The 10672-nt window shown below is 37.9% G+C and overlaps 1 pseudogene; it reads left to right on the top strand.

The window, feature by feature from the left end:
* The first annotated feature begins 9136 nt into the window (after nt 1–9136).
* Nucleotides 9137–9236, top strand: LOC122098310 (annotated as a pseudogene).
* Nucleotides 9237–10672: the final 1436 nt, after the last annotated feature.

Genomic DNA, 10672 nt, shown 5'->3' with positions numbered 1-10672 from the left:
CTGAGTTCGATCCTGGGACTGCCATCTACAGAGCTGAAGATCCTAGAGAACTCGTTCCTATCTATAGGAACAATAATAGAATGTTTGTCATGTACTAATTAAATTACTAATTAGCTAGTCATTCTAGTATAAGATTGTATGAAATAAATATAGGTCATTGATTAATTTAATTAATACTTTATTGTTTCCTACCGTGATTAATTAATGGAGGCATAATTTTAGACTAAATAATTGGTAGTAATAAAATATATAAAAATAAGATATGGACATCACTCTTTATATAGAATTATACATTAGAATCTACATAAATGTCTATCTGTCTCTGTATAAATTTATTTATAGATATATATACATATGTAAATACACACACACACACACACACACACACACACACACACACACACACACACACACACACACTTGAATCTACACATCTATCTGTTTATATATTGACCACTCATAGGGCTTGAACTCAGGTCTTCAAATTTGCCCTACATCTTCATTTGAATCAGACTGGTGTGCTAACATTGACCCATTCATGAAGTGGGCCTTCTAGGCCCGAAGTTCAAATCACAGAACTGCCCAAAACTTAATCCTGGTGGAAGAAGCCAATTGTCCCACATGTTTTCCTTATCAGTGAAAGTGCTGGGTCTAAGGAATGATGTATAATACATAAGCAAATCTGTGTCCTATGCAATAGGATGTAAAAAATGTTATACATGTAATCATACTGTCTAAAATATATAATAAATAAATAAAACACAAAATAAAATGAATAACTACACTAACTGCCATATGCAGTAAACATGTGTATGTAAATATAAATCATGTATTTAAAATGTATACGAATATTATTTTTTGGAGTGCTAGGGCTTGAATTCAGCCCCTGGGATCAGGCCTGAATTTCTTGTCTTCCAGCTCGGTGAGCTTCCCCTTCCCCCACATTGCTGCAGATTGACCAAAACCCTGAGTTCAAATCCCAGGCCTGGCAGAAAAATGGCCTGAATTCCAAGCCAAGGAGCTTCATAATTTTTAAAATATTTTTAATGTATGTCTGTATCTGTCTGTCTGTATGTGTGTGTATATTTTTTATTTTGTCAAGGACAGGGCTTGAACTCAGGGCATGGCAATTCTGCCTCAGCTTTGATCACTCTACACTGGGTTGCAGCCACTGGACACACAGCCGAACCTGGGTCCCCAAAGGCTGACAAGAAAGAAAAAATAAAACCACCCGGCAAGGTGATCATCCTTGGTCTGAATGACACAGCTGAAAAGTGTTTGTAACCTGGCATTGCTGAAGTCTGATGGTCTTCCAGGGAAGCTATAGGCCAACACGGCAAAATAGGCTCTGTGTTCGAAGCCCAGTCCTGACCCCTACCAATGGAGGGAGATCCTAAGAGTCTCGTTCCTATTCACAGGAATACCGATGGAAATTAATGTCAAGGTTGAATTTGTTGTTCCTGAATGATACTACTATAAATTTAGAGACTGATTTTAGGAGGCTGATGGATTTTAATGAATATTTTTTGACACATTAAGAGAATACTATTAATTATATGGATGCAATAGTTTAGGGACAGTGGTTAATTTAATTAATAATTCATTAAGTATGAAAACAATAATATTAATTACATGGAGGCATAATAAATACCCAAAAATTGGTAGGAATGTAGCCTATATAACTAAATAATGTATAGCCATCTTTGGCACTCTATAAATATCTACATCTATTTGTGTACTACCTTCTGCATGTCAGTCTGTTCTTATTTTGTCAACCCTTGGGGCTTAATCTCAGGCGCTGGGAACTGCTTGTCAGCTCCATATGCCACAGGCTGGTGTGCTGACACTCACCCATTCATGATTTGGGCTTTGTGGCTGTGAGTTCAGATGCTAGCACTCACAAAAATTGAATTGTGCAGTAAGAAGCCCATGGTGACACGTTTTCCTTTTCTGTAAAAGTCCTGGGTGTCAGGTATGAAGTTTCATACATAGGCATACCTATATCCTATGTAATAAATGCTGTAAATATTCCATGCATAATAGCAGTCAATAAAACAAATTGCAAATGAATAAAACAAAAAAATAAAATGAATAACTACACTAAGCACAATTTGGAGTCAACATACGGGGCAGGATGTCAGGGACTGGGGACTGCCTGGCAGCTGATTTGGCTAGAGGCTGCTGTGCTGGCAGTAACCCATTCATGAAATAAGCCTTTTAGGCCGTGAGTTTAGATTCCAGCACTGCCAAAAATGTAATCTTGGAGTGAGAAGCAGAGTGTGACACATAATTTCCTTTTCTGTGAAAGTGCTCAGTGTTAGGTAGGATGTTTAATTTGTGTGCAAATCTATATGCTATGTAATAGGCTGTAATAAAGATAAAAATGTCATAGGTGGAAGAATTGTCACTACAATAAATGATAAACATTGAATTATTAGTGAAACATTCTAGGATAAAATTAGACACAATAAGTATAGGAAGTACATTAAGTTTAATTAATATTTTATTAATCATTAACAGAATAAAAATTACATGGAGACATAATTAAATACCTAATAATTGGTAGTAACACATGATGCATAATTCAATAATATATAGACATCTGTCTCATTCTATGAAATATTAATTATATGTATGGATATATGTACATATATGATAAACAATACTGATATTGAGTAATTATTAATTGATGCTTTATTAATTGTTAACTGGGACACATCATTAAATGGAGATATAATTTAATACCTAAGAATTGGTACTAATATTATCTATAATTTAATAATATGCAGACATCTCTCTTTTTGTGTCTACAATATTTATATACAGAAATCTCTATCTATTTATACCTTGTTCACTCCAGGGGCTCGGTGGTTCAGTGCTCACCTAGTAATCATGAAGCCCTGTGTTCAATTCCTCAGTGCCACATAAATAGAAAAACAGGAAGTTCTGCTATCTTTCAACCAATTGAGTGCTAGCCTTGAGCACAAATGCTTAGGGAGAGTTTATAAGCTCTTACTCAAGCCCCAGGACTGCCACCAAAAAAGGGTAGGATGTTCTAACTGCAATTATAGAAGGACATAACTTCAAATACCTCATTACAGAGCAAGCTAGGTGTGTGGTGCTTACAGCTGCCACCTAACCTGACTTAGGCACATGTAAACCACTGCAACCCAGCTCCATGGGTTACACATGTCATCCTGGCTTATGCCCGTCATCTTAGCTGCTCGGGGTGTTTAAACCCCAGTCCTGGCAGGATGTCTATGAGACTCTTCAAAATATGGCTCCAAGTCATAGACCTCTAGCCTTGAGCAAATATCATTAGAACAGTATCCCCATGTTTTCAGTTCAAGCCCCATGTCTACCTCCCCCAAGTAAAAAACCACCCCATTAAACCATTAGATGTGAACTTGTATGGTTTGTGAAATTTTCCTTAAAGAATGGTGATATTGATGAAAGCACCCTAATTTTAATGACAGCTTGTGGAACAGAGCTATGTGCTGAGTCTTCACAGGGTGCAGTGTGCTGAGTCCTGCATTGGGTGCTAAGTGTTTCACAAGATGCTGTGTGCTGAGTCCTGCAAAGAGTGACATGTACTGTGTCCTTCACAGGGTGCATTCTTACATCGTGCCCTTGTGAGGGATCCACAACTGAGATGATTATGCAGACAAGAATATTGAGGCTCAGATATGCTCCCATGGCAAGTACAAAATTACGTATTACTGAAGACTAGTGAGTTGTCTTCTGCGGACAAATGTTTTCTTTTTTTCTGTCATGAACCTTGAACTCGGGTTCTAGGTGCTGACCCTTACCTCTAGGGCTCATGGCTAGCACTTCACCACTTGGAACCATGGACCCCCTTGCAGCAGAAGCCAAGCCCAAGGGGTCAGTATCTGGTCTGTCATCCCGCCTTCTCAGGAACCTGAAATCTGAAGATCTGGGTTCCAAAATATCCCAGACACAAAAGGTCCCATGAGACTATTATCTCCAATTCACCACTAAGAACTTGAAGTGGAAGCAGGGTGCTTTCCTCATGCTGGTAATCCTAGCTACTCAGGCGAATGAGATCTGAGGATCAAGGTTCAAATCAAGCCTGGGCAGGAAAGTCTTTGAGACACTTAGCTCCAATGAACCACCAAAAAACCTGAAGTGGTAGAGCACAAGACTTGAGCTGAAGACCTCAAGGAAAGCACCCAGGCCCAGACTTCAACTCCTACAACTGACAACAACAACAAAAGACAGAAAACACTAACAACCTGAGGTAGAGGCCTGGGAAAGTGCATTAGGGATAGAGTGTTTTGCATCTATGAAACCATAGGCTTGATTTCTCAGGACCATATCATTAGGAAAAACCCTGAAGTGGCTCTGTGGCTCCAGTGGGAGAAGGCTATCCTTCTACAAGAGAAACTAGGTACAGTGCTCAGGTCCTGAGTTCAAGCTCCAGGACTCATGTATGTGTGTGCGTGCCCACACACCCACACCCCCCCCCCCACACAAACACACACTCACAGACCAGAAGTGATGTTGTTACACAAAATGGTAAAGCACTGGGCTTCTGCACTGTGCTCCTGCTCAGCACAAAGGCCTTGTGATCAAAACCTAGCCACCCAGGGCCCAACAAGGAGAGGTCAAAGGTTTCAAAACCTGATGAGCTTCACCAGCCCTAGATGACAGGAAGCTTTGTGATATCCAACATGTACTTGGATTTCCCAAACCTAGGAGAGGCATCATAGGCCCATCATTGCTCCAATGAAACATTTCATTAGATTCAGTGCCCTAGTTGTCTGCCAGAAGTACTCCTGAATTATATTGAGCACTTTATCTGAACACAAAAACATAGTCTCACAAAAGCAGGATAAGTGCACATAAATTTATCTGCCATGGAAAGTGGCACAAATGAAAACTTGTTAAAACAGAGCACTGGGGAGAGAGATAGCTTGGGGTACAAAGAGACCCTTTTCTCCTGACCTTCAGAGCACACCCACATTAATCCTCACTAACTGGCTCAGGTGGAATTGTTTGTTACCAAGCTGTACAGGAGTGAGGTCTTTTGTCTGCCTGTCCACACAATGAGAGACTTCTTCCAGCAGGCCTGGGATGCAGAGAAACCCTCAGGTTACACTGGGAACAGTGATGAGTTCCCTGGAACATGCACTGTCTGGAAAGAAGTCTCTGTGTTACGAAATTATTGTATTGAATACAAATTTCCTAACTTGGTGCCATTCATCATAGCTATTCTATAGCTTCACCTATAGGAATACATCCATACATAGACAATGACATGGAAGTACAGGCTCTTTTTGAGGGGGCAGGTCCTGAGGTTGAACTATGAGCCTAGGCATTGTCCCTGAGCTCCTTTTGCTCAAGGGTAGTACATGAAGCTTGAGTCATAGCCTCAATTCTGTTTTTTTTGTGATCTCTTAGAAGTAACAGTGTCATAGACTTTCCTACACTGGCTGGATTCAAGCTAAGATTCTCTCCATCTCAGCATCCTAAGGAGGTGGGATTACAATCAGCAGCTACTGACATCTTCTTTCCTTTCTTATTCATTTTTTAATCTGGACAATCTGACTTCTTAGCAGGGTCATTCCAATGGTTTGAATTTATAAGTAAACTACCCAATGTTTATTATAGTTGCTTTCTCTCCTCATCTTCTTCTCTGGTCACAGGTTTGAGGCCAAACGTGAGAAATGAGTGTCATAGTATTTTGGAGCAAATATCCACAGGATATGCCAATTCTGTCACTTAGAATTGAGCTAGAATTTACTGTCTCAGGATGAGAGGACCGAAATCTGGAGTGAACCTCATACTGTCTGCATTGCTCCTTTTGCCTATAAAATGATCTAATCATTATGAGTGTTTTGTGTCTCCAACTTTAAGTATCTAGAACACACTAGAAGCATCTTCCTGTTTCTGTTTTTCTGTAGTACCTCTCGAGATTTAGACTAAGGATTTGTGTGAAGCGGCTCCTCTGCGAATCCCTGAGAAAAGCCACTTGAAGCCTCTTCAGGAGATCGCCATTCAAAGCCAGCTGAGCAGGAAACTCGGTGAGACTCTTATCTACAATAAACCACCAGTGAACCAGAAGTGGAGCAGTGGCCCAGAGGGTAGAGCTCCAGCTTTGAGAGAGAAAGCTGAGCAGGACATATAAGCCAGACCATGCAGGAAAGCCTGGGAGTTGATTATGTCCAATTAACCACCAGATAGCTCTTCAATTACTTTCTGTTGGCATGTTGCATGGGCCTAGGTGAGAAGTCTTGCCCCTGTTATCTAATGATACAGGTAACTGGGACCTGAGATCCTAGGACCCATGGGTCCTACAGAAGAGAAGTATTTTTTAGACATCATATCAGCAAAATTTGGGAACAATTACTGGAATGCTTCAGAAATATGGAGAAAAACAGTTTGGGACCAGCGAGTTAAAACAATATACAGAGCAGCAGAATAAAATCTCATGTAGATTAGAGGAAAACAACACTCATTTTTTGCTACGTGATTTCAGAAGGCCATGTACACTTAGAAGGTATCACAAGTTTGTACCTAAAATATTGCATTGATACATTTTATATTCTGATATATATTCTAAACCTAATTAATTATATTCTAATTGTATTGATTGGAATAAATATCAATTTATTTGTCAAATTATCAATTAATTCTAGTAACTTTCATAGTGTGAAATATAAAATCATCACATAAAAATGTAAAATATATAACTATATATAATATAATGAAAAGGCTCATGTTTTGCATTGTTCTGTTGTGGTTAGGGTATCAAAGGCAACTCTGTTTTAAAGTATTATTCCATTATCTCTACCTCAGTGTTTAGTAGAGTTAAACCTAAAGCTTTACCATTTGTAGATTTACAGCCTGGACGCAAGAGGAAACACTGTGGTTAAAACATTAGCAATTTAGGGAGGTTGAGATTTTCTTCATGTGTCTATTGGCCATTCTTCTTTGTTCTTCAGAGAAGTTTCTCTTTAAGTCTTTAGCCCACTTATTTATTGGGCAGTTGTTTCTTTGAGTATTTGATGTTGGGGATTTAATTTTTTGAGTTCCAAGTATATTTTAGATATGAGACCCTTGTCCGTTGTATGGCTAGTGAAGATCTTCTCACAATGCGTGGGCTTTCTATTGATCTTGCTAGCTATGTCCTTTGCCATGCGGAAGCTCTGCAACTTCATGCAATCCCATTTGTTAAACCTTTCTTTGATTTGTTGTGTTTCCGGGTCTCTATTCAGAAAATTTCGACCTGAGCCAAGGAGACCTAGGGTTTCTCCTATTCTATCCTGTAATGTTTTCAGAGTGTCTGCTTTGACTCCGAAGTCTTTGATCCATTTGGAGTTGATTCTGGTGTAGGGTGATAATGCAAATCAAGACAACATTGAGATACTACCTCACCCCAGTTAGAATGGCAAAAATGAAGTACTGTAATAACAACAGATGCTGGAGGGGATGTGGACAGAAGGGAATCTTACTGCATTGTTGGTGGGAGTGTAAACTTGTTCAACCACTTTGGAAAGCAGTACGGAGGTTCTCAAAAAACTTCACACACAGCTCCCCTATGACCCAGCAATCTCACTTTTGGGCATTTACCCAAATGTTTACAAACAAGACCACACTATAGCTATCAGCACACCTATGTTCATTGCAGAATTATTTACCATAGCTAAGATCTGGAACCAATCCAGATGCCCCTCAGTAGATGAATGGATCAAGAATATGTGGTATATATACACAATGGAATTCTATGCCTCCATCAGAAATAATGGCATTGCCCCATTTGTTAGGAAATGGAAAGACTTGGAAAAATTATATTAAGTGAAGTAAGCCAGGCCCAAAGAAAGCTAGGTCCCATGGTTTCTCTTATTTGCAATATCTAGTATATGTATGAGTCAAGCAGAAAAGGTCAGATAATGTGATGTTAGGAAAATGAATCCTAAGATATGTATTTAAATGGTTTTTTTCTTTCATGCATTTTTTTCTAATGCACTTATAAGATTATCTTTTTGTTGCTTTGTATGTCCCTCCCCCACATTATAACCCCTGCTTTCACTATATTTGATGTCGGTATAATTTGTGAAGTAGAAGGGGAAAACCAAGTCGTTTAAGGATACTGGTGGACCCGTGCAACAATGAGAAGTACAAGTTGTCATGTCCAAAACGAACTTTACAACTTTGGTCGGGGGGAGGATTGGTTGGGGGTCAGGGGGAGGCTGGGAAGGGATGTGAAGGGTAAACAAAGAAGGAGGTTGCAATGCTTGATAAGAAATATACTCATTATCTTGCCCATGTAATGTAACCCCTCTGTACATTTTGTTCACAATAAAAATAATAATAGAAATAAAAATAATAAAAAACATTACCAATTTAAGGCCTAATAATGAAGAGGAATATATGGACTTCTCTTGCAACTATGAAAATATTTGGTGATATAATGGCAGTAGTGTAAGTTCCTGCCTGTTTGGAAGGTAGACAGGCCAAGACATTAGGTAATCATGAATATGAATATTTTTTCACTTTCTTGGCTTTAGCTACTTTTGAAATGGTAGGTATCATAAACAATCATATTTTGATAAAATGCCTTCTAGTATGAACAGTTCTGGCTGAAATGTTCATCTCTCTATGATCCCTTGTAACTAAGATTAGTTTTGTTCCACTAATACAATCTATGCTGTCAGAGTAAGATATTCTGGTTGGTCTGTTCCTACATGGAAGAAGGGTAAAGGGTCATGTAGACATTTGTGCCAGTAAGACCTCATTTGTGAAAATCTCAGCTGCATATGTTTAGAAGTAGCTCTTAAACAAGGCTTACTTTGAATCCATTGGCTCCACAGAGCTAACACAGTTGGATAAATAAGTACTTGAAAAAGCCGTCTCATTTGGACTTAGCTATTAATACTTGAAAATATGATCAAATTCTAAATGAAAAGGACTTAAAATAGTCATTGACAAAAAAATTGCAAATGTGAGCAATCAACTGAACAACATTTTTTTTCAACTATTCACAGAATTTTAGGGAAATAAGATTAATAGCATTTTTAGGAACAATAAAGTTTCCTTGTTACAAATAGGCACCTAAGCATATAAGCCTTTATAAATATTTCATCATTAACTACTAAAATTTGCAGGATACTACATTCTTCAGCAGCTTGTATACCAAAATTACAACAATACAGAGATTAACATGGCACTTGTACAAGGATGATATGAAAATTTGTGAAGTATTCAAAATTTTTCATTCTTCAGATGCAAGAAATAAAAAACAGCTATTAAAAAGTTGATTACAAAATTACAAGTGAAACAATACACCTAATTCATATAATTAAAAGTTACTTTGACATCAGTGTATTAAATTTTCACCTTAGAAAGGCCTTTACATAGCATAACCTTTACACAACTTTTGAAATTAGACAACATTGTCGTTTTATCCCAAAGAAATATAATACTAAAAGGACCTAGGGGGGAAAAAAAGGAATCTTAAACTGTTTCTGTATGGAATGCAATCTGAAAGGACACATTAATGAACCTATATGTTATAAAACAATGTAGAATTCAATGTATTATATCTAGGAGAGAATAAAAGAGATTATGGACACTATACAAACATAGAATATAGAATATTTTAAAATATACTTTTTCAGACAAACAATGGAAATATCTTTAGTTTCTATACTACTCATTTCAACAGATAAGTTAAAATTATTTCCGATCAACAAAATCACAAACTCTGCATAAATCATTATAGATGTATGCAAAAACTCTTGAATACATTTTGACATCAAAAGCAGACAATTCACTTTGAAGAACTCCACAGAATCCGTGAATTGTTACTATAAGATATTGTTGTTATTTGGATTGTGAAAATATGTTGTATTGACAAAAAGGAATTAATGACATTTTTGAAATTTAAGAAAATTAACCGAATCATTAGGATTTAGGAGAACAATTTGTACAGCCTTCCACAACTTCAAAGAGGTAGTGATACATACTTATCCTTTTGGTAATATCAAATGCAGTTTCTTCCAAGTGGTTCTTCAGACCTGGTTTGACATATTGGTTCAACAGTTCCAGTGTATTTTTGCTATCTCAATTACCAGCAGCAAGATGCAAGGGGGTCAAGAAGCCTTTAGTTTGGGCATTGGTATCTGCATCATGAAGAAGAAAGAAGCCACTCTGGTATTATTACACGTACATGCACTGTGCAGGGGTGTCCAGCCATCTACAGTTATTGCATGTGCCCCTTGAGCCACCAACTCACGGACAATGTCTAAGTGTCCACTGTAGGCTTCCCGATGAAGAGGGGTATACTCATCGTCATCCCTAGTATTCACATGAGTAGCCTTTTTGGAAAGTATTCTCTGCACTGTAGTAAGCTGGTTATTTTCAGCAGCCCAAAGAAGAAATTTGCTTGGATCCTTCTCCATTTTTTTTCTTGCAATTTTTACCATTCCTCATATTTTCATCTTGTTCCTCATCTTCATCAGAATTGCCTAACCAGATACATTGAGTACCAGTGGAAATGAGGTGTCCATGTATTTCCCTAATAGTTCATGTTGGTTGACCTGGTCAGAAATATCTGGTGAATTCTCTGCGTATGTTTTTTCACCATGATTTATTTTCTTTTTCCATTTTTACTATTCGAAATTATTCTAACTGGAGATTAGGGAATAAA

The sequence above is a fragment of the Dipodomys spectabilis genome, unplaced genomic scaffold (genome assembly GCF_019054845.1).
Source record: "Dipodomys spectabilis isolate Male_0828 unplaced genomic scaffold, ASM1905484v1 ptg000473l, whole genome shotgun sequence".
In the NCBI taxonomy this organism is placed as follows: Eukaryota; Metazoa; Chordata; class Mammalia; order Rodentia; family Heteromyidae; genus Dipodomys; species Dipodomys spectabilis.
Note: the sequence above shows the minus strand (reverse complement) of the source record. Positions and strands in the feature narration are given on the sequence as shown.